The 23,852-nt window shown below is 41.8% G+C and overlaps 1 pseudogene; it reads right to left on the bottom strand.

Annotated features, from left to right (window-relative positions):
* Positions 1 to 828: 828 nt before the first annotated feature.
* The window catches only part of LOC142435967 (ninein-like protein), a 135,925-nt pseudogene continuing 112,901 nt past the window's right edge, over positions 829 to 23,852 (bottom strand).

The raw sequence follows: 23,852 nt of genomic DNA, 5'->3' as shown, positions 1-23,852 counted from the left end.
CCAACCCCTGGCTATACAGGACTATGACAAAATTCTAGGGCAGCTGTGTTACCTCCTTGTTCTTGTCTTTTGAAGGAGCTGAGATTAATCAAACACAGTCTACACTGTAGGTGGAATTTGTCATAAACCTCAGCACTAAGAGGATCCTGAAGCCAGAGATATCTACTTTTAAGCAGATATGCATGCCTATGCACACAGGTCCCAACTGCTTCCATTGCTTGACCTGTGTCCTGCGCAGGCGCCGCTGGCACAGGTCTATTCTGACGAATTCTGACACTCAAGGGGACAAATCTCAAGCTCTCTCTGAACATCAGGGAGTCATTAATATGTTTTAGATATAATTTATCTCTTTTATTAAAAGAGTTTTCACATCAACCAGCTTACAGCTCAGAGGACAATCTGTATAGAGACTGGTCTGTGACCTGGGCAAAGGAAATATAGCTCCTTTATTTACTGTCACATACCCTCACTCTCTCTGTCTCTAGCCTATGCTGAAACCTCACCACCAAGTCCCTTCATCTTAATCACAACTCTGGAGGTGGCTTTGGAACATCTACGAGTGATGGACATGCCTCTGATGAGGTCATTGTGAGATCACATAACTGCTGCCATTTCATTACAGTTGATAAAGCCCCCATCCCCTTCCATAAATTCCCAGCTACAAGGAACTCAGCCGGGTGGTGCCAGTGTGTCTAGGGCAGGTGTTTGTGCCTCAATATACCCTATGATGCTTGGAAGTGGCCCATGACACAAACTACGGGTAGGTCTGAGAGATAGCCCAGTTTGCTGGAACAAGGACTCCACCCTTTCCCCAAGAAGATCCTCTACCTTCGGAGCAATCTGCTGGGGCAGGCATCCATCTGGCCGGAAACTAGATGGGCTACTCTGTGTCTTGTGCATCCATGTCTGTAGGCCTTCCAGCGCAGCCTGCAACTCATCATTGCGGTCCTGCAGGTCCTATAAGCAGAGTAGAGATGGCCCTGCAATCCCCATGCTACACAGCAAGGCCCAAGGAACAATGCAGCACCGCAGGGTCTGCAGGATGCCCAGTGGAAAGGAAATTCAATTCCTGACAGCAAACATGTAACATTCAAACTATAAGTTTCCAACTATGCAGTGAGTTAAACATGACAGGGATAATTCAGCTTTCTTAAATCCTACATCGCCTTCTATCACTAGAATCATAGCAGGGGCTAAATTTTTTTTTAAAGTGAAGTGAATGTGGAGGAGAAATGCAGATCACCAACACCTGACTCAACAGGAATGTGTGCAAGTCCACCACAGTGATGGGGTGTGGGCAAGAAAAGCAACTCACTGGTGTCCTTTCTCCAGAGGGTTCTGCAGCTTTGACTGTCAAGGCGTTGCCATCATCTTAAAACAAAATGCCACCCAGCAGAGCAGAAGGGCCACATGGATGGCTGAGGCCCAATGAGGCACATAGAGTGGGGGCTGCTGGACAGACAGGCAATGCTGGGAGGCTGCCCTGAATCTGCACCTGGCTGCAGTGGTCTGTCTGCACAGGAGTTGAGGAAATGCACTGTAAAAAGCACACTTGGTTGCCAGGGTTTAGAGGCGAATCTCCCAAGACACAGCTCTCACTTGTAGATTTAAGGGTAAGAAGGCAAGAAGCACCTCTCTGTGGGACTATCGTGGTGTGAAGTCTCTTGGCATGGCTCTTCTGTCTAGGTCTTTGTGATTCCCATTGATGATTAGGTGGGACTTTGCAAATAGGGCATGTCTAACACAAAACAGAGTGGACTGGTTCATTTTCGTTGCCACTTCCCTGGCCATAGGGATGTGTTATCTTAGAACAGGAACAGAGAGGAATCCCATGAACTTAAGGGATAAAGAACTACCAGTGGAGAACAAATGAGATCTCTGTCTAAAGACAAGAGGAACCAGAGGCTGTGAAACAGAAATTACTGGACAGACTGAAAGAACAAGGCAAAGTCAGAGGCTGAGGCAAGGAGACACGAGACAGAATTGAAGAGCAACACAGAGACTAAGGACTAGAGAAAGACTTGATTGAGGCGAGATGATACTGTGGACCAATGACTGTATCCTTAGTGTTTTCTGATCTTGGCTTGTAGTAACCCATTAAGTTCTCTAAAAAGCTCCCTTAATTGTGAGTATTGCCTGTGAGCTCTGTGCGACCAGTGCAATGGATTATAGAACACAGCACAAAAGTAGAATGCTGTGGAAGAAACAGTTACTATCAGAAAAGGGTAAAGAATGATGGAGGGTGGAGGCATGTCTGATCTCTATTTTGTGGCAATCGGCCTTGATTGATGGAGCTACGTAGGATTCTTCTCCTTGATGTAGCCAGAGGTCAGCTATGCACTCCATGCGGTTTACTCAGGGACCCTAGATCCCTTCGTGAAGGAATGTGAGGTGTGTGGTCACTTTCCTTTTTGTGCACCTGGGGATGGGGGACTTGGGACTCTTCAGACCTAATGAATATGGCAGCAGTGCTCCCAGGGACTATAGGAGTATGATTCTACCTGGTTTCTCCTTTAGGAAACGTACTCTGGAGGGACACTAGACATTGAACTGTGAAGAAGCCCAAACTGGCCCATCAGGCAGCCACATGGTAAGCGAGCTTTCAGACATTTCTGGTCTAGCCAGTAAGGTGTGTAGCTGAGGCCCTGGCATCATAGGGCAGAGAAGAAACATGTTTGTTATGCTATGTCTGAGTTCCTTCCCACAAAATATAAAATCTATGAGCATATTTAATTGCTATTTTAGGCCATTAAGTGTTGGCGATAATTTCTTATGGAGCCATAGTAACTGGAATAACATGTATGAGTGAGCCACAAATAACTCATGGAAATAGGATTAAAAGGTAAAGGAATTTTCCATGAATTTTTGAAGCCATTTTTCTGTAATTTACAAAGGTAAATTACAGGCTCTTGAGGGGAAAAGTATATTAATTTTAAGTGGGAGAGAAAAAAAAGTTCTCACAAAAATCTGTTAAGAAATGGATGATAGAGACTTCCAGGAAGATGGCGACTGAGTAACACATAGCAGAGGAACTCCACAGAAATCTGTGCAGGAGAGTCACTAAGAGGGAAATTCCACACCGCCAGGTCGCAGAAGGAGCATCAGAAAGATAAGTAGGCAGAGATCCAATAGGTTTTAAGGAGCTGGGTCTTTTGGCTTACCACAATGGAGGCCAGCTAGGGTTTGACCTTAGCCTAAGGTGGCCAGACATACCGCTTTTTAAACATTTTTTCTCGTGTCTATGGTGTTTTTAAAAAGTCCCAATTTTTGGAAAGAATGGACAACAAGTGAGGGTATGTACGGTTTTCGGCTGCCATGTGGCAATTTCACCAGGATATGAGTTTTATCAATGGTGTCCCGCTATACCAATGTTAAAATCTGGTCACCTTACCTTGGCCCGGCCACTGTCTTGGCTGGAGCCAGGATCATTTGTAGCCAACACAGGGGCTTTATCTCAACACAGCGACAGTTTGACACCATCTCAGGGCAGGGATTAAACCCCTCCAGCCCCATGGTCAAGGATCAGGTTCATTTATATTGATGCTTCAGTTTCCCTCTCTTCTCTCTATTCCCCCCTATCCCCCTGTCTCAGTGGGCTGTTTTTTTCCTTCTCTTTTTCTCTTCCCCTTTCTCTCACACAGCACTGCCAACATCCTGACCACTACCCTTAGCCTAGGGCATTAATGCCTGCACTCAACCCTGCTGGGCGAGCTCCTCCCTCTGCAGCATAACCGGAAGCTGGGAAAGCCCACCCACACTCCAACAGGGGATATCCTGCCCAACTTCTTCCCTGGAAAAGCCCACCTGCCGGTCCTCTGTAGTGCTTAAGACATGGCTGGAGAAATTCGGCACCCCTTCTTTGGGGGAAATCCTGCCTGTGTGCCTTGGGGAGCTCCTATCCATCCTCTGTGGGCCCACGTTACTGAGGGAGCTTCCTCCCGCCTGCTGTAGTGCCTCACAGACTAAGAAAGCTTATCAAACACTCACCAGCTTTCCACGGAGCAGTGGGAACCTCTGCCTAACCTACGCAGTGATCTACCTGATCAGGGAAATTCCGCCCACCATTCACGGTGCTCTATACCAAAGCAGGCAACCAACCAGATTTCTGTGACACTCCTGTTGCAGCGGGCACCTTTGCATGCCACCTGTGGCAACCCAAGCCGTCATGGGCCACACCATCATGGATTCTTGTGAGATCACCCAGTAAAGCACCATCCTCGTGGATCCACAACAACCCAACCAGCATCTCCGGAGAGGCCCATCCAACTTGTTGACTAGGGAAAGAGTGAAGCCACAGGAGGATAAAGTGGTTGGCTAATTCCATAGTGAAATTAGCTGTAGCAGTTCGAAGAAGCTTTCCTATGAGTCTCCCAGAGAGAGCCAGTGCTCTTTGACTCCCTGAAAAATGGCACCTGGCTCCTCTAAAACAAACAGCAATCAGGCCCAATGACCTCAACAAAAAAACATGAGAAACAAACTTCAATGGCAGAGATGTCCTGAACCAAACGACATGCATAGAAGAAGCAGATATTTATCTGCCACATAAAGAATTTTTCAGAATACTTCTTGCAGTAATACAGGATATGAGAAAAACAATACAGAAAAAAGATGAAATGAAAGAGGAGATTAAGTCCATACACCAAAGGGAAATACAAGAGATCAGGGAAGAGATAACAAAAACTAGTAGCAGACACGCAGACCTCGAGAATCGACTGGAGGAGGCAGATAATTGCACCAGTGACCTAGAGGACAGCCAAGGAGACTTTAAATGCGAACAAAAATCTAATAAGATCATTAGTGAAGCTGAAGAGAACCTAAAAGCTAGGTCTGATGCTATGAAGTGGAACAACATTAGAATTATTGGATTACCAGAGGAAGACACCACAAAGAAGTCAACTGCAACAGAGAGGAAATTCTTGGAGGAAAACTTCCCGAGCTTAATGAATGAAAACCTGGCAACCATTCAGGAAGCTGAAAGAACACCAGTCAGATTGAAACCCAAGAAGAAATCAAGGCACATCATACTTACTATCTAACTTTGAGGAAAAGGAGAAAATCATGAGAAGAGCTAGGGAAAAACAAGCAATCACATAGTTTCCCAAATAAGAATATGCTCAGACCTATCATGTTTCCCCAAAAGTCAGACATCCCCCCAAAATAAGACCTACTTACAGTTTTGCCTCGGGCTGAAATATAAGGCATCTCCCAAAAATAAGACCTCCCCAAAAATCAGCACCCCCGAAGCTACCGTAACTCTGGACTCTGGATCATAGTGGTGGGCACCACCACGCAGCTCACTATTGGCTGCAGCGCAGTCAGAGCAGACAGGTAGTACGAGGTCTCTTTTAATAAAACAATAAACAATAAACGTGTACCACATTCTTCTCCATGGAAAAATAAGATATCCCCTGAAAATAAGACCTAGTGCATCTTTGGGAGCAAAAATTAATATAAGACACTGTCTTATTTTCGGGGAAACAGGGTATCAGAGAACACTATGAAGAAGAGGAGAGAGTTGTTGAGCAACATTGCAAAAATTGAAGGAAAATAATGCAAACCCAAGAATACTCTACACAGCCAAATTACTGATCAAGATAGATGAAGAAGTAATTGTCTTGTTAGAGAAGGAAAAACTCAAAGAATACATTAGAAGAAACCCAGCCTGGATCCTTGTCGATCCAGTATAGGCAGAAGAACAGCACTCACCAAGCATAAGTAAGAGACTGCCACAGAGAACAACCTCACCCAGAGGGAAACAAAGAGAAAACAGCCCCCAAGATAGCATTGGATTAAGGGTGAAAAGAAGTCAAGAATGAAACACACACACACACACACACACACACACACACACTACATTAAAAAGAAAGGGAGGTGGGAAAACACCCAACACAAAAGGTGTAAGATGACATCACAGAGTCCACGGATGGAAATAATACCCCTGAATATCTATGAACTAAACTCAGGCATTAAAAGACTGAGGCTAGCAGACTAGTTTAGACTAGTTTAGAAATACAACTAATCAATCTGCTGCCAACAGGAGACACATGTCAAGACTACAAACAAAACTAGGCTGAGAATCAAATGCTGGAGAAAAACATACCAAAGAAACAGCAATTAAAAAAAAAACCAAGGGTTGCAATCGTAATCTTGGATAAAACTGACCTCAAAGTGCAAACCATAAAAAGAGATGAGGAACACTATATAATGCTCAAGGGAACAGTAGGCAAAGAACCACTAAGCATTGTAAACATATTCCCCAAATGACAGACCTGCTGAATACGTCAAACAAATGCTTCAAAATATGAAAAAGGAAGTCACAGCCTCAACAATTATAGTAGGTGACTTCAATACACCACTCTCTGAGAAAGAAATATCACAGGGAAAGAAACTCAACAAGGAGGCCAGAGATCTAAACACTACAATTAGTCAATTTGACCTGATATATATTTACAGAGCTTTTCATGAAAATACAAAATATTTCACATTCTTTTCAAGCCCACATAGCACATATTCGAAGATAGACGACATGCTGGGGCATAAGTCAAATCTGCATAAATTTAAGCACATTGATATCATATAGACTTCTCTCACTGACCACTGTGCCATAAGGCTGGAAATCAGCAAAAGGAAGATGAATAAAACAAGGCAAACAATTGGAGGATGAATAACTCTCTACTGAAAAAGGAGTGTGTACTGGCTCAGATCATAGATGAAATTAGGAAATTTCTAGAAACCAATGAGAATGAGAATAAGACGTACCAAAACTTATGGGACACAGCAAAGGCAGTTATCAGAGGAAGTTTCATAGCAATACATGCACACCTGAGAAAGGAAGAAAGCCATATGACTGATATGCTGGCACAAAATTTACAGCAACTAGGGCTGAGTCAACAGCACAATCGTGCTAATAGCAAAAGAAAAGAAATAATAAAAATCAGGGCTGAGATTTAGGAGAGGGAAAATAAGAAAACTATGGAAAAAATTAATGCTGCTAAAAGTTGGTTCTTTGAAAAGATAAACAGAATCAACATATCGTGGGTAAACCTAACCAAAGAAAGACGGGAACAAATTTCAATAGCAAGAATGAGGGATGAAAGAGGGGACATTACAACAGACTCTAATGAATTCAAAATGATAATTAAAGAGTATTACGAAGGACTGTATTCCAATGAATTCAACAACTTGGAAGACATGGTCAAATTTTGAAAAACAATCCCTCCCTCGAATTTCCCAGAGGAACATCAAGAATGTCAATAGACCCATAGCAATAGAAGAAATAGACAAGGATATCAAGGGATTACCAACCCCAAATTCCCTGGACCAGATGGCTTCACAGGACAATTCTACCAAGCATTTAGGGAAGAAATGACACCAATCCTACACAAAATCTTCCAGAACCTAGAAAAGACGGCAACCTCTTGAAGCAAGTATAAATATGATACCCAAACAGGGCAGGAATCCTACAAGAATTGAGAACTACAGACCAATATTCTTAATGAACACAGATGCAAAAATTGTTAACAAAATACTTGCCAATAGAATACAAATGTATATAAAACGAATACCATATATACTTGAATATAAGCTGACGTGAGTATAAGCCTAGGTACCTAGTTTTTACCTGGGAAACTAGAAAAACTGATGACTTGAGTATAAGCCTAGGGTGGGAAATGCAGGATGTGAACTAACACAGAGACCAGAGGGGAGAGACGGAGCGCAGCCACGGACACATCCTGACCAGTTCAGCTGCCAGCGTAAGTGAATCACTATGGGTGCTTCTGCAAATTGGAGCCTTCCACGTCATAGGATGGCTCTGATTGGTTAGATGTGAGTAACAAACATTCAAAGCCCTGCAGTATCAGTGGGGCTTTGAATGAACAGCGGAGGAACGACAATCACCTGTGAGATATTACACCTCGTATAAGTTAAACCCCAGTTTTTCAGCACATTTTTTGTGCTGAAAAATTCAGCTTATACACGAGTATATATGGTAATTCACCATGACCAAGCAAGATTCATACCAGGGATAGTTCAACATACGAAAGACCATTAGTATCATGTGCCACATTGACATGAAAAACTGTAAGAACCACATGATAATATTGATAGATGTGGAAAAAGCATTCGACAACATCCAACACCAATTCTTTTTTAAGACACGTCAGGAGATAGGAATGGAAGGACAATTCCTCAAGACAATACAAGCTATATATGAAGAACCAACAACCAACATGGTAGTCAATGCAGAAAAGAGGAACACAATTCCACAGAAAAAGGGTCCAGACAAGGATGCCCCTTGTCCCCACTCTTATTTAACATCGTACTGGAGGTTTTAGCTCGCAGCATAAGGCAAAGAAGAGACATCAAAGGTATTCGTCTGGGGAAGGAAGAGGTAAAACTATCGTTATATGTAGATGACATGATTTTATAAATGGAAAATCCCAAAAGATCCAAAAGGGGCAGAGTGGCAGGATACAAGATCAACAAACAGAAGTCCACTGGACTGCTATACATATCAGCTAAAATAACAGAAGAGGAGGTCAAAAAGGTGGTACCCATCACAATAGCCAAGCACAAATTAAAATATCTAGGGAAATAGCAGACTAAAAGAACAAAAGATTTATATGAGGAAAACTATGGAACACTATTACAAGAAACCAAGAGTGATTCAACAAATGGGAGAATATCCCATTTTTGTCGATCAGAAGACTCAATATAGTAAAGATGTCAGTTCTCTCCTAGGCACTATATAACTTTAATGCAATCCTGAGAGAATTACCCTCATCTTTCTTGAAAGAAATGGAAAAACTGATTACCAAATTCATATGGAGAGGGAAGAAGCCCAGAATTAGCAGAGACTCCCTAAGAAGGACACAGTGGGAGGGCTTGCTTTACCTGACTTTAGCACATATTATAATGCCATCATGGTCAAAACTGGGAGGTATTGGTATAATGACAGATACTTAGACTACTGGAAAAGAACTGAAAACCCAGAAATAAAATCATCAGCATACAGACAACTCACTTTTGATAAAGCCCCCAAAATATCAAAAGCAGGTACCCTCTTTAACAAGCAGTGTTGGAAAAAATGGATATCTACCTGCAGAAAAATGAAGCATGACCCTTATCTGACTCCATGCACAAGAATAAACTCAAGGTAAATCACAGACCTTGAGGTAAAACTCCAAACTATTAGGTCCATCAATAAGGGAACTGGGACCAATCTGAGAATTTTGGCACTGGGAATACATGGGATAGCAGAAACAGGGAAGGACACAAATGCACATGAGTCACAAATTGACATGTGGGATACACTGAAGATAAAACATCTGTGTACATCAAAATAATTCACCAAGAGAGTAATAAGAGAGCCCACGGACTGGGAAAACATCTTTAGCCTGACACATCAGACAAAGGCCTTATTACTAAAATCTACAATACTCTGCTAGTTTCCAAAGAGAAAAAAACTAATTGCCCACCGAGGAGGTGGGCAAAGGACCTGAACAGCAGTTCCACAAGGGTACAAATCCGAATGCAAGGAGTTGGAAACAACCCAAATTTCCACCAACAAATGATTGGATTAAAAAACAGTGGTATATACATACAATGGAGTACTACACATCACTAAAAAGCAGTGATGACAAATACTAAGAGGACGCCTGGCCCTCCCACCAGAAGAACTTATTTCAAAAGACGGCATTGAATCTGCAGCTCCAGGAGAGGGACATATCTGATGGGAGCACATGGGTGATGATGAAGGGGGAGGAGGAGAAAGTGGAGCACATCCTGGCCCACCAGGTCTTGAGGACGATTATCCCGATTAGAGCAGCCTGTCCACAGAGAGGACCACATGGCCAGCCCCACTATGAGACATGACGCCCCTCACTGACCCATAGCTCTACCGGGGACAACACTGGAGACACAGTGTGGGAACTACGCCTGATCTGATCCCGCCACACCGAGGCAAAACACTAAGGGGGTGCAACAGAATAGCAAGGGAATGGAACGGCGAGGTCCTCAGGGAATGATGAAGGTGGACTTTGGGGCTAGGGTGTGGTACCCCAATTGATTGAACTGGAAAACACTCCTAAAGGCCAACACACAATCCTTGAACTAACTACAAACTTTTCTTTCTTGTGTTTTTTTTTGTCATTGATTTATTGTTGTTGGTTGGTTGTATATTGTTCCTTGGTATTTTTATGTCTTGTTTTTGTGCATGTTATTATCTCCGCTGGTCTTTCTAAATAAGATAGGCTGGATGAACAATCTGGAGGATAAAACAACAGGACCGACAGTTCAGGAGGGACATAGGAGAGGTGGGGGAAAAGGTAGTGGTGTTAACAAACCCAGGGACAAGGGAACAAGTGATCTAAATCAGTGGTGAGGAGGGGCTGGGAGGCCTGGTAGGGCATGATCAAGGGTAATGTAACAAAGAGGATTTGCTGAAACCCTGGTCGGGACTGAACATGATAGTGGGACAGAAGGAAAGTCAAGGGAAATAGAGGAAAGAGCTAGGAGACAAAGGGCATTTATAGAGGTTTAGATAAAGACATGTATATATGCAAATATATTTATATATGAGGATGGGTAAATAGATCTATGTGCATATATTTATACGTTTAGTATTAAGGTAGCAGAAGGACATTGGGCCTCCACTCAAGTACTCCCTTAATGCAAGAATACTTTCTTCTATTAAATTGACATTCTGTGATGCTGACCTTTTCAACGCAACTGCTGAAGACAAAGCGGGTGCATAAGCAAATGTGGTGAATAAAGCTGATGGTGCCCGGCTATCAAAATATATAACGTCTGGGGTCTTAAAGGATTGAAGATAAACAAGTGGTCATCTAGCTCTGAAGCAACAAAGCCCACATGGAAGACGCACACCAGCTTGTGTGATCACAAGGTGCCAAAGGGATCAGTTATCAGGCATCAAAGAACAAAAAATCATAACATTTTGTGCTTGCCTCCATGATATGATCACTGAAGACAAATGGGTGCATAAGCAAATGTGGCAAAGAAAGCTGATGGTGCCCGGATATCAAAACGTATAGCGTCTGGTGTCTTAAAGGCAAACAAGCAGCCACTTAGCTCAGAAGCAACAAAGCCCACATGGAAGAACCACACCATCCTGTGCGATCACAAGGTGTTGAAGGGATCAGGTATCAGGCATCATCAGAACAAAAAATCTTACCATAGTGAATGAGGTGGGGGGGGGCGGGGTGCAGATTGGAAATCCAAAGCCCATTTGTCAGTCACCGGAATCCCCTTGCAGAGGGGTGTAGGGGAGGAGGCAAGCCAGTCAAGGTGTGATGTAGCAACAATGAAAAATACAACTTTCCTCTAGTTCCTAAATGCTTCATCCTCCTGCACTATCATGATCTGATTTCTACCTTGCAAGTCTGGCTAGACCAGAGGATGTACACTGGTGCAGATAGGAACCAGAAACATAGGGAATCCAGGGTGGATGATCTCTTCAGGACCAGTGGTGAGAGTGGCACTACTAGAAGCGTAGAGGGAGAGTAGGTTGGAAGGGAGGAATCGATTTCAATGATCTGCATTTGACCTTGTTACTAGGGGGTGGACAACAGAAAAGTGGGTGAAGGGAGATGTCGGACAAGGCAAGATATGACAAAATAATAATTTATAAATTATCCAGGGTTCATGAGGGAGGGGGAAGCGGGGATGGAGGGGACAAAATGAGGACCTGATGCCAAGGGCTTAAGTGGAGAGGAAATGTTTTGAGAATGATGAGGGCAATGAATGTACAAATGTGCTCTACACAACTGATGTATGTATGAATTGTGATAAGAGTTGTGTGAACTCCTAATAAAACAATTAGGCCTCCACTTACTCAATGCAAGAACACTTTGTTCTATTAAATTGGCATTCCAGGATGCATACATTCCCGACATGATTGCTGAAGAAAAATGTGTGCATAAGCAAATGTGGTGAAGAAGGCTGATGGTACGTGGCTATCAAAGCGTCTGGGATCTTAAAGCGTTGAAGATAAACAAGCAGCCATCTAGCTGAGAAGCATCAAAGCCAACATGGAAGAAGCACACAGCCTGTCTGACCACAAGGTGCAGAAGGGACTGGTTATCAGACATGAAAGAACTAAAAATCATATCAATGGGTGCCCACCTCCCTGATACGATCAATGAAGACAAACGTGTGTGTAAGCAAATGTAGTGAAGAAAAGTGATGGTGCCCAGCTATCAAAAGATATAGCGTCTGTGTTCTTAAAGGTTCTAAGATAAACAAGTGGCCATCTAGCTCAAAAGCAATAAAGCCCACATGGAAGAAACACACCAGCCTGTGTGACTACGAGCTGTCGAAGGGATCAGGTTTCAAGCATCAAGGAACAAAAGATCATATCATTGAAAATGTGGGTGAGTGCAGAGTGGAGACTCAAACCCCATTGGTAGCCAATCGGACACCCCTTAGTGAAGGGTTGTGGGGAAGAGATGAACCAGTCAGAGTGCAGGGTAGCAGCGATGAAACATATAACTTTCCTCTAGTTCTTAAATACTTCCTCTCCTCCACTATCATGATCCCAATTCTACCTTACAAATCTGGCTAGACCAGAGGATGTACATTGGTACAGATAGCAACTGGAAACACAGGGAATCCAGGACAGATGACTCATTCAGGACCAGTGGTGAGAGTGGCGATGCCTGGAGGGTGGAGAGAATGTGGGGTGGATAGGGGGAACTGATTACAAGAATCTACATATAGTCTCCTCCCTGGGGGAGGGACAGTTGAGAAGAAGGCGGTGGGAGACATCGGACAGTGTAGTATATGACAAAATAATCATAATTTATTAATGGTGAAGGGTTCATGAGGTAGGGGACAGTGGGGAGGGAGGGGGAAAATAAGCAGCAGATATTAAGGGCTCAAATAGAAGGCAAATGTTTTGAGGATGATGATGGCAACAAATGTACATATGTTCTTGACACAATGGATCAAGAACATATTGTGATAAGAATTCTATGAGCCCCCAATAAAATGATTAAAAAAATAAGAAAAAAAGTAGTGATGAATGCATGAAGCACATTGGAAAGAATTGGAGGAAATTATACTAAGCGAAGTAAGCCAAGCAGAAAATGAGAAGTACTATATGAGTCTGATGAGGAAAGCTTAAAAAAAAAAAGTGCAAAACGGGCTTAGGGAAAAAACTATTGTATATAAACATTCCTGGGTTCAGGTTCAGGGAGTATGGCAGGGACCAGACCAAATCCAGGAATACATATGGTAGACAACTAAAAAGGAAGGGGAAAGAGAGAAAAAACAAAAACAAATGAGTAGTTGGGGAACAGGGCACTAACTCCCCCAAGGGGAGTGTATTATTCATATCTTCTCAGGGAAAGAGGGACCAGACTACAAAGCGGTGCTCTAAGATGTGAATGCAACATACTGGCATGAAGCAGGGAACCAGTAGAGGGGTCTGAGAGACAGGTCCCAATCCCAACTATGTGGACAACCACCCCTGCCCCCTGAAGAATTTACCTTAGGGGCAGCACTGAAGCTACAGCACAGGGAGAGGGACATGTCTGATCAGAGCACACAGGAGCAAATGAGGGGGGAGGAAGAGAGAGTGGAGCACATCCTGGCCCACCAAGACTTGAAGATGATATCCCTGCTCAGAGCAGCCAATAGCTAGAGAGGGCCATATGGTCAACCCCACTATGAGACATGACATCCCTCACTGGCCCATAGCCCTATAGGGGACAACACTGGATACACAGTGAGGGAATTATGCCTGATCAGACCCCACCACACCGAGGCAAAACACTAAAGGCGTGCAACAGAACAGCAAGGGGAGCAGAGCAAGGACGTCTCGAGGGAATACCAAAAATAGACTTTGGGGCCATGGTGTGGCACTCCATCAGACTCCACCAGAAAACACTCCTAAATGTCAATAGACCTTGAACTATTTTCTTTTTTGTTGCTTTGTTTTGCTCTGTCTTGGTTTGTGCATAGTATTATCTCTGCAGGTCTGTCTAGATAAAAGAGTCTGGATAAACAATCTGGAGGAGAAAACAACAGGACCAAAGGTTCCAGGGGACATAGTAGAGGGAGAGGTGGGGGAAAGGAAGTGGTGTTAATAAATCCCAGGGACAATGGAATAACAAGTGATCCAAAATCAGTGATGAGGAGGGTGTAAAAGGCCTGGTAGGGCTTGTTCAAGGGTAATGTAACTGAGAGGAATTACTGAAACCCAAATGAAGGCTGAGCATGATAGTGGGACAAGATAAAAGTAAAAGGAAATAGAGGAAAGAACTAGAAGGCAAAGGACATTTATAGAGGTCTAAATACAGGCATGTACATATGCAAACATATTTATATATGACAATGGGGAAATAATCGATCTATGTGCATATATTTATAGTATTAACGTAGCAGATGGACATTGAGCCTCTACTCAAGTACTCCCTCAATGCAAGAACACTTGTTCTATTAAACTGGCATTCCATAAGGCTCACCTTCCCAACACGATCGCTGAAGACAACACAGGTGCGTAAGCAAATGTGGTGAAGAAAGCTGGTAGTGCCTGGCTATCAAAAGATATAGCACCTAGGGTCTTAATGGCTTAAAAATAAAGAGGCCATTTAGCTGAGAAGCAATAAATCCCACATGGAAGAAGCACACTACCCTGTGTGATCATGAAATGTTGATGGGTTCAGGTATCAGGCATCAAAGAACAAAAATATTATTATCACTGTGAATGAGGGGCAGTGCAGAGTGGGGATCCAAAGCCCATCTGTAGGCAAGTGGCGATCCCCTCACAGAAGGGTCGCAGGGAGGAGATGAGCAAGTCAAGGTGCTGTGTAGCAATGATGAAACATACAACTTTACTCTAGTTTTAATGCTTCCTCCTCCCCACTATCATCATCCCAATTCTACCTTACAAATCCAGCTAGACCAAAGGATGTATACTGGTACACACAGGAACTGGAAACAGAGGCAATCCAGGACAGATGACCCTCTCAGGACCAGTGGTGAGAGCGGCGAAACAGGGAGGGTGGAGGGACGGAGGGGTAGAAAGCAGGAACTGATCACAAGGATCTACATATAACCACCCCCTGGGGGACAGACAACAGAAATGTGGGTGAAGGAAGATGCTGGACAGTGTAAGACATGGCAAAATAATAATAATTTATAAATTTATCAAGGATTCATGAGGGAGAAGGGTTAGGAGGGAGGGGAAAAAGGAGGAGCTGATACCAAGGGCTCAAGCAGAAAGAAATATTTTGAGAATGATGATGGCAAGAAATGTACAAATGTGCTTGACACAATGGATGTACGTATGGATTGTGATAAATGTTGTAGGAGCCCTCAGTAAAATGATTAAAAAAATAAAAAGCAATGGATGGTAATTAAAATAGGAAAAATCCCACAAAGAATGGTGTCTTGCTAGGCACCCGGTTGAGTAGTACTACCAATCCCATGGGTGTCAGGGTAGAACTGTGCTTCACAGGGTTTTCAATGGTGATTTTTCAGAAGTAGATCACCAGGTCTTTCTTTCAATATCCCTTTCAATGTGGGTGGACTCAAACTGCCAGCCTCGCAGTCGGCAGTGGGATGCGTCAACTGTGTGCACTTGCAGCTCATTTCCCTTTCCACTGGGCAGCACGGATCTTGGAAGCAGCATCCACAGTCATATTTATCTGGTGGCCTGCTTCTTGTGTGGTTCTTCTTATATTCCAAATAGGTATTCTGAAAATGTCCACTGCTGATAACAAGTTGATTCTGACTCACAACGACCATATAGGGCAGAGAACTACTTCTTTCGGTTTTTGAGGTGGAAAATCTTTACAGGAACAGACGGCTTCATCTCGCTCCCACAGACTGGCTGATGGGTTTGAACGACTGACCTAGATTTTAACAGCACCCAAACATAGCCACTAAGTACCACTAGGACTCCTTTAGACACATCCCTACCACTCAGCAGTGTGAGAAAGCTGATGCCTGATATACAACGAGTCGAAGTCTCTCTGTCTTGAGATTTAGTAACACAAAACCTAGGAGCATAGTCCATTACAACTGGTAGAGATGTGTGGAGCCTGAGCTGGAGCAGCAGGGCCTTAGCACGTCTACTTGGTGGCTCTCTGGAAGGATGGAAGTCAGACTACTGTTTTTAAGTTATCACTTGCTTAAGTGGGTGGCTGTGGATGTTGAAGGTGATAAGGAATCTGGGGAAAGTCTTGTGAAGTAGCAAGTCCACTAAGGTCTATGACAGCATTAAGAACAAAGGACTCTGGGTTTCTTACAGAGGCCACAGAAAGCCATTATGGTGTCCAGCAAAATACACAGCAGAAAAAAGTATCAAACCAAAGATAGCGGGTTACCATCTTATATTTCCTTTTATCAAAGGCAGCCTCACCAGGAAAATCAAGATGGACAGTTGGGAAAAAAAAGAAAAAGCTGAAATGATGCTTAAAGAGAAAGAACATTTGATAAATCCATTGTAGTGTCCACAATAGCAGTAAAAACTGCCACTGAAAGCGATCTGACTAAAATCTTATATTTGCCAAGGGCAGCCTCATCGAGAAAACAAAGATTACCAGCTGAGAGAAAGAGAAAGAAAGTTAAAATGATAGCTAAATTGGAGGAAAATTCAGCGACAATGGGAAGAAGCATGGTTGTTGTGCTTTGCAATATGCATTGTAAATTACAGTGAAACTTTACGCTAAAATTTGGAAAAGAATGGGCGCTACGCAGGGGGAAAAGTCATGCTATTTCTCCTTCTGTAGAATGAGTGTAAGACACTGAGTTCAGCCAACAAGCAAGGATATCCCTGTAGCAATGAGCCCATCTGGTAACCTAATCGACCTCAAGAATCATTCTCTTGTCAAATGAACCGGCAGTCATTGGAGAAATGGCAGATTCTGGGGTAAATGGCAGCAATGTACAAGGTAAATCTGGAGTATCTCAGGAACCACGTAATAAAACAACCAAAACAATGATGGTGCAGTGCAAAAACTTAGCAGATAGGTTGACCTGTCTGGCACAATTTGAACACCAGAAATCTAAGCACAGTAATGAATTATAAACCTTTGGTAATAAATCGGAAATTCTTTAATTCCATAACAACAGGTAAAAACCCACTGCCTTCAAGTTGATTCTGACTGTTCGTGTCCCTATGGGAAGAGTAAAACTGCTCCCCATGGTTTCTTGGTTTCTTTTTTTACCCTAGAGTTCTGAGAGCGTACATGTTTATGGGAGCAATAGCTTGATCTTTCCCCTACAGAGAAAGATGGATGTGAATTGCTGACTTGTGGTTAGCAGTATCAGACCAATCTGCACCACCAGGGCTCCTTATACCAATATGTGACACACGCCAACCGATAGATGGCATCGCCCTACTTTAATTAAAAAGGAAACAACAGAAAAGCACTAAGTCAAGGCATTTCTTTGAAACAGGGAAGAAGAGTCCCAAATAACCAGAAGCCTTGGGAATTTGGCAATACCAGACCAGCCCTACATGTACTTAAGGAAGTTTTCTAAATGGAAAGGAAAGAACATTAATCAAACACTCAAATGTACACAAAGGGGGAGGAAGGAGTCAGACAGAGATCTCAGAAAATAAGTACATATTACGACTACTGGATGTAGGGTGTACATTACTGTCACTGGAGGTTCACCAACAGAAAAAGGAGAGGGAACAGTAAACCAGGAATACTTAATATTTCACATTCATTGTTGATTGCATGCTAAATGTTACTGTAATTGCATGTTGTATAGTATAATATTTGTAGTAACCACTAAGAGAATATGTAAAGAGGAATTAAAGCTCATAACAAAAGATGCTAAATACAAAAAATAACAGGAAAATTGATAAAAAGAGAAACCAGATAAAAGAAACTCAAAACCCAATTAGCTAAAAGAATGAAGAAAATGTAAATAGCCAAAATATTGACACAAAAGGCAGAGTGATAGACTGGATAAAAAACATGATTCATTTTTTGTTACCTACACAAAACACACATTCACATTAGGACACAAACTGACTGAAAATAAAGGATGGAAAAAATGTTCCGTGCAACCAGCACCCAAAAAAAGGAGTGTGGTCATACTGATAAAGGCTATTACATAATAAAAGGGCTAATACTTCAAGAAGATACAACAATTATTAGCATATATTCACCTAACCTGTCCAAAAACATGACACAAACACTAATATCAAAGAAAAAAATTACAGTGCCGCTATTAATATTTGTAGATTTGAAACCTTCAATTTCAGTTCTCGACAGAACATTTAAAAAGTGAATCAATAAGGACATTAAGAACATAAAGAAAATCATAAGCCAATTTAACTTAGAACACTCCATCCATCATCAGCAGACATTTTCACAGGATAATTTTTCCAGAACCAACTACAGATTAGGCCACAAATCTCAAGTTTTAAAACATTAAAATCATACAAAGCATACTTTCTGACCATAATGGTATGAAGTAAGAAATCAATCACAGGAAGAATAAAAATGAATAATTATTATTATACCAAAATTAAATATTGTACGACTAGAAAACAATTTCTCTATGTAAGAAATTAAAAGTGAAATAAAAATATACTTGGTATCAAATATAAAGGAAAGCACAACATACCAAATCCTTTGGGACACAGCACAAACCATTCTCAGAGGGAAATTCATAGCAATACATGCCCATATTTAAAAAGATGGATGAAAATCAATTGTTTAAATGAAAACTTGAACAAAAAGGAAAGGAAGAGCAAGAGGCCAAAGATACTAGCTGAAATGAATAATAAATACCAGTGAGAAAGAAATGAAATAGAATACAGTTAAACAACAGAAAAAAATCAATCAAACCAGAAGTTGGTTCTTTGAAAAGAATCACTGAAACAAACTACTGGATATACTGGGGGGGGGGGGGCGGGGGGAGGGCAAATAATCAAAAGAAATGAATCTGGAGACAACACAACATATTCATTGAATAAAGAATCATAACACTATGAAAAAGAACTGCAACAGATTTGAAAGTGCAGATGAATGGGACAAATTCCTGAAAATATACGACATATCTAAACTAATATGAATAGAAATAGGTTTAAGCAGAGTAATTATGAAATAAGCAATTCAGAATGTGATTAACCCCCTGCTCCACCCCTTCAAAAAGACCAAAAATATATATAAAAAGAAAAGTCAATGGCAAGATGGCTTCACTGGGATATTTCATAAAAAATTCAGAAGTGCTGACACCAGTTCTATAGAAACTTTTAAAAACATTAAAGAAAGGGGACTAGAACATGTCCAACTGAACACATACACACAGGTAGATCCTTATGTAACAACCAGGATAGACTAGGCCCTAAGAAAAGACAGGTGGCCTGTGATCTCAGACAATGGCTTGAAAGTGAAGTAAAAGGAGGCTTCCATATATCAGAGACTGTGGGAGCAAGCAGAGAAGGGAAGGAAAGAGCAGGTCCACTGAAGAGGCGCCCAGTGGTCTCCTGCTACCCATCTGTAGCTCCATTCTGCACTGCTGGCTACAGCAACCCAGCTCCACTCCTCAAAGACTATCATTGTGAGCAGGGTCCAAAGCTTCACGTGTAATAAGCACGCAGGTCCCATGTGACTTCCAGCTCTCCAAGCAAGCTGGCCTGCACAGTTCCCGGAGCATAGGTCCCAAAGGACCAGCCTAGGCTATCCCAAGGACAAACTTGGCACCATGATGGTTTTCCTGAAGATTGCCTGTGCTTTGACGGACTATGTTAAGAAGCTCTTGGCCTTAGGGAAGAATACACTCAAGTACAGTGTTCCTCCCCCTCCCAACTTTTCTTAGTACAGCCTTTTACTGCCCAAAGCCTTTTTTCCCTCCCCCGTCCCTCTTCTATTATTCATTTCTGGCACTACTCAACAAAGTCATCGACTCCCACAAAATCTAGCAGCCCTCCCAACCGTAATACCCGGCCACGATGCTGCAGTGGCAGCAGTCACTCCTGATTCATCAGAAGAAGGATTAACAAATGAACAACACTCAGATCTCAAGGAATTTTCTTAAAAAGAACAGGCTCTGAAACTATCATAAATTGAATTCAGAAAAATGTTGTCATGTACTTTCAACAAAGAGTTTGCGAGAACAATGGTCAGAATAGAAAAGCTAGATATCTTCAACAAAAACCTCTAAAAAGAAATGCAGAAAATATTAAGATAAGAGAATTAGGCAACAATTTAGAAGAACAGAGTAAGAGAATTGAAGAAATGGAAAGCTGAATTGGTGAGTTTGAAGGCATATCTCTTAACTCCAATTTATGAGTGATACAATCAGCTAAAAGAACAAAAGAATCTGAAGAAAACATAAGAATGAAGTGGGATTCTATCCATATAAGAAATTCCGGAATAATACTTCCTTAACAGAACAGAGGAGGAGAAAATAATTCTCCAGGAAGCAGAGAGAACCCAAAACACCACAGATCCCAAAAGAAAACACTGGAACATATTGTCGTTGAAATTTCCAAGACAGAAACAATTAGCAGGCTGAGAACAGCTTGGAAAAATTGTTTTAATTCATTTACAAAAACACTTTTATTGGCATATGACTCACATGTCATACAATAGCTCAATTATATTAAGATAAATTGTAATAATCATTATCACCACAATCAATTTTAGAACATTTTTTCTTTATTGTATTCATGTTATTTCCCCCAACCTCCCCTGCCATAGCCCCCAAAACCATTGTCTATATAGATTTAGTTATCCTGGATTTCATATACAGAAAAATGTATTTTTAAAAGCCTAACAACAATAACAAAAAAAAAACAGATTAAAAAAAGCTCTAGAAAAGAAAGCAGAGGTTAAAAGAACTGGAATATATTTAAAATGAGTCAAAAGGGAGATGTATAAATTTTAACTTAAATACATCTGCAATAACCAATTTTACAATGCTATCTGTCTGATAACAGGGCTGTTCACATCCCATGGCTCTGGTCAGAGAGGATTCCCCAGAGCTTGCAAATGTTATCCACAACCTTAAAACCAGGTGTTCATAATTGAAGCTGATATCATTCCCTCCTTCAGATTTGAATTTCATGAGTTAAAATCCTAGGATCTTACAGGCTGGTGTGCTTCTTCCACATGGACTTAGTTGATCCCTCACTTAGATGGCTGTTTAAGACCAGCTTTTAAGACCCCAGAGGCTATTTTTTTCTGATAGGTGGGCACCATCTAGTTTCTTCATTACACTTTCCTATAGCATTCATGTCTTGAGTGATTTCTTCATGAGGACGAGCATCAAATAGGGCCATTTCATAAGAACTAATTGTACTTAGATTGAGGCTAGAATTAAGTGCAAGCTCAAAATCCATTCACATATTTATGGTTCATCTGGCTCTGGTTCACCTCAGAGATATAATTGTTATTTTCTGTTAGAGAACATTATCAATCATCCCCTTGGGCATAAGGCAATTTTATTGATAGTGTAATTAATTTAGCCAATGGTATAGAATTTAAAACAAAAATATGTCTTGTAAATTTAAATTTTATGTTTTCTTCCCATTGTCTCTCTTTTGTTGCCTTTAATAGATATTTTTATTAATTTATTTCTATTACCATCCTTTTTGTCTTTTTTCTCATATTTTTCTGTGTTACCAATGTTCTTAGGAACCAAGACACCACTCCTCTATCTGTCTCTAGGTGGGTCCGCCCACATGCAGATACACCCACATGTGAGTACCGTGAGTGAACATTGTTACCCATGCTGCACCATGCTTTAAGACAAAATTTCATTTATTTGTCAACAGAAATAAATATTTCAAACAAAACAAAACTGTAAACCAATATCCCTTATGAATATAGGGTCAAAATCTCAAAATCCTGGCCAACAGAATCCAACAATCTATCAAAAAGCTAAGCAAAAGAACCACAGCAGGTGAGATTGGTTCCAGGGATGCAAAGATGGTTTGAAATGAGAAAAATAATGAATGTGATCTACCATATAAAAAAGAAAAACAACCACATGAGCATTTCAATTGATTCAGAAAAGGTATTTGATAATATCTAACAGCCATTCTAGATACAAATACTAAAAAATAGGATTCGAAGGGAAATTCTCAATGAAATCAGGGACATATATGAAAAACCAACTGCCAGCATCTTACTCAATAGGGAGAAACTGAAAGCACTCATTCCTCTTTCAGATGGAAATACACAACAATGCTCCTTATTAACACTCTTATTCAACATTGTACTGGAAGTTAGCCAGAGCTATCAGGACACAAAAAGAAGTTTCAAAAATCCAAATGGGCAAAGAAGTAAAACTGTCACTATTTGCAGATGATCTGATTCTATACATAGAAGGCACCAAAGGCTCAACAAAAATATTGCTAGAAAATATAAAAAGATTTGGCAACATGGCAGGAAACAAAATTGACATATAATAATCAACAAGATTCTTGCATACTAACAAAGATAACTCCGGAAAAGAAAACAAGGAATCAATACCATTTACAATAACCACATAAAGATGAGTCTCTTTAACAAATGGTGCAGGAAAAATTGGATTTCGACTTGCAGAATAATTAAATAAGACTAATGCCCCACACCCCCACAAAAACATATAATATGGATCAAATATCTAAAAATAAATACCAGAAAATCAATGAGAAAACATGGACAAACTTAAGAGTCCTATTGCAGGGGATACACAAAATGTCAAATATTAATGAAGGATACACACGTAACAGAAGACAAAATTGAAGTCTGGGACTTAAGAAAAGTAAAACAAAAACTTCATCAAAAAAGTAAAAATGTTATCTACAGATTAGGAAAAAGATTTTGGCAATGATATACGTAATTGAAACACTTCAATAAGAAAAAGATGAATAGGTCTGTGTGGCAAGATGGTGATGGAGTAGCATTCCAGAGGGACTCTGCAGAAATCAGTGGAGGAGAGTCACTGAGAGGGAAATATCACTCTTCTGGGTCACAGGCAGAGCATCTTAAAGATGAGCAGACACTAGGTCTTGAAGAGCTGTGGGGTTTGGGCTACTACTGTAGAGGTTGGCTATGGCTTAGCCTTTCCCCTGCCACAGTCTCGGCTGGATCTGAGCTCTCTTGGCCAGCACAAAGGCTTAACTTCAACACAACCACAGCTTACTGCTGCCTTTCAGCAGGGTTTAAACCCCTCCAGCCCCACAGTCAGGTGACTGGGGCTGTTATTTCTCTCTCCCTTCTTCCACAGTCTAATTGGCCTCGGTACCCACCACCTGGTCGTTTTTCTTTCTTGTCTTTCCTTTCACATGTCACTGCTGGGCTCCAGGTCACTGCTCTTTGCCTAGAGCAACTGCATCCATCCTCCACTCAGCTGGGGCAGCTCCTGCCCACTTGCCCTCTGTAGCCTTACAAGCAGCTGGGGAAATCTTGCCTGTCTTCTGCCACACCTCAAATGGGGGAATCTCCCCTTAAAACATCTAGGAGAACTCCCATTAACCCTCCAAAGCCCTGTAAGCAGATGATGGAAATCCCAACCACCCTCCACGGTGCACCATGTGGCTGGGAGGGTCCCTGGGCCCCTCCCCGTCCTCTGTGGTCCCACATGGCTGAGGGAACTTCCTCCTACTTGCTGCCGTGCTTTACACAACTTAAGACAGCTCTGTGTGAGCCCTCTCCAGTGTGCCACACTGCTGTGGGAGCATCTGTGTGACCTATATGGGAGATCTTGCTACTAGAACAATTCCGTCTGTTATCTGCAGTGCTCTACACTAAAGTGGGTACACCCATCAACACTATGTGGCAATCCCGCTGCAGGAAGCACCCCCGCACTTCCCCTGAGGTGTTCCAAGCCGCTGTGGGCCACACCACCATGGCTTCCTGTAATATCATCCA

Source organism: Tenrec ecaudatus, unplaced genomic scaffold (genome assembly GCF_050624435.1).
Source record: "Tenrec ecaudatus isolate mTenEca1 unplaced genomic scaffold, mTenEca1.hap1 Scaffold_100, whole genome shotgun sequence".
In the NCBI taxonomy this organism is placed as follows: domain Eukaryota; kingdom Metazoa; phylum Chordata; class Mammalia; order Afrosoricida; family Tenrecidae; genus Tenrec; species Tenrec ecaudatus.
Note: the sequence above shows the minus strand (reverse complement) of the source record. Positions and strands in the feature narration are given on the sequence as shown.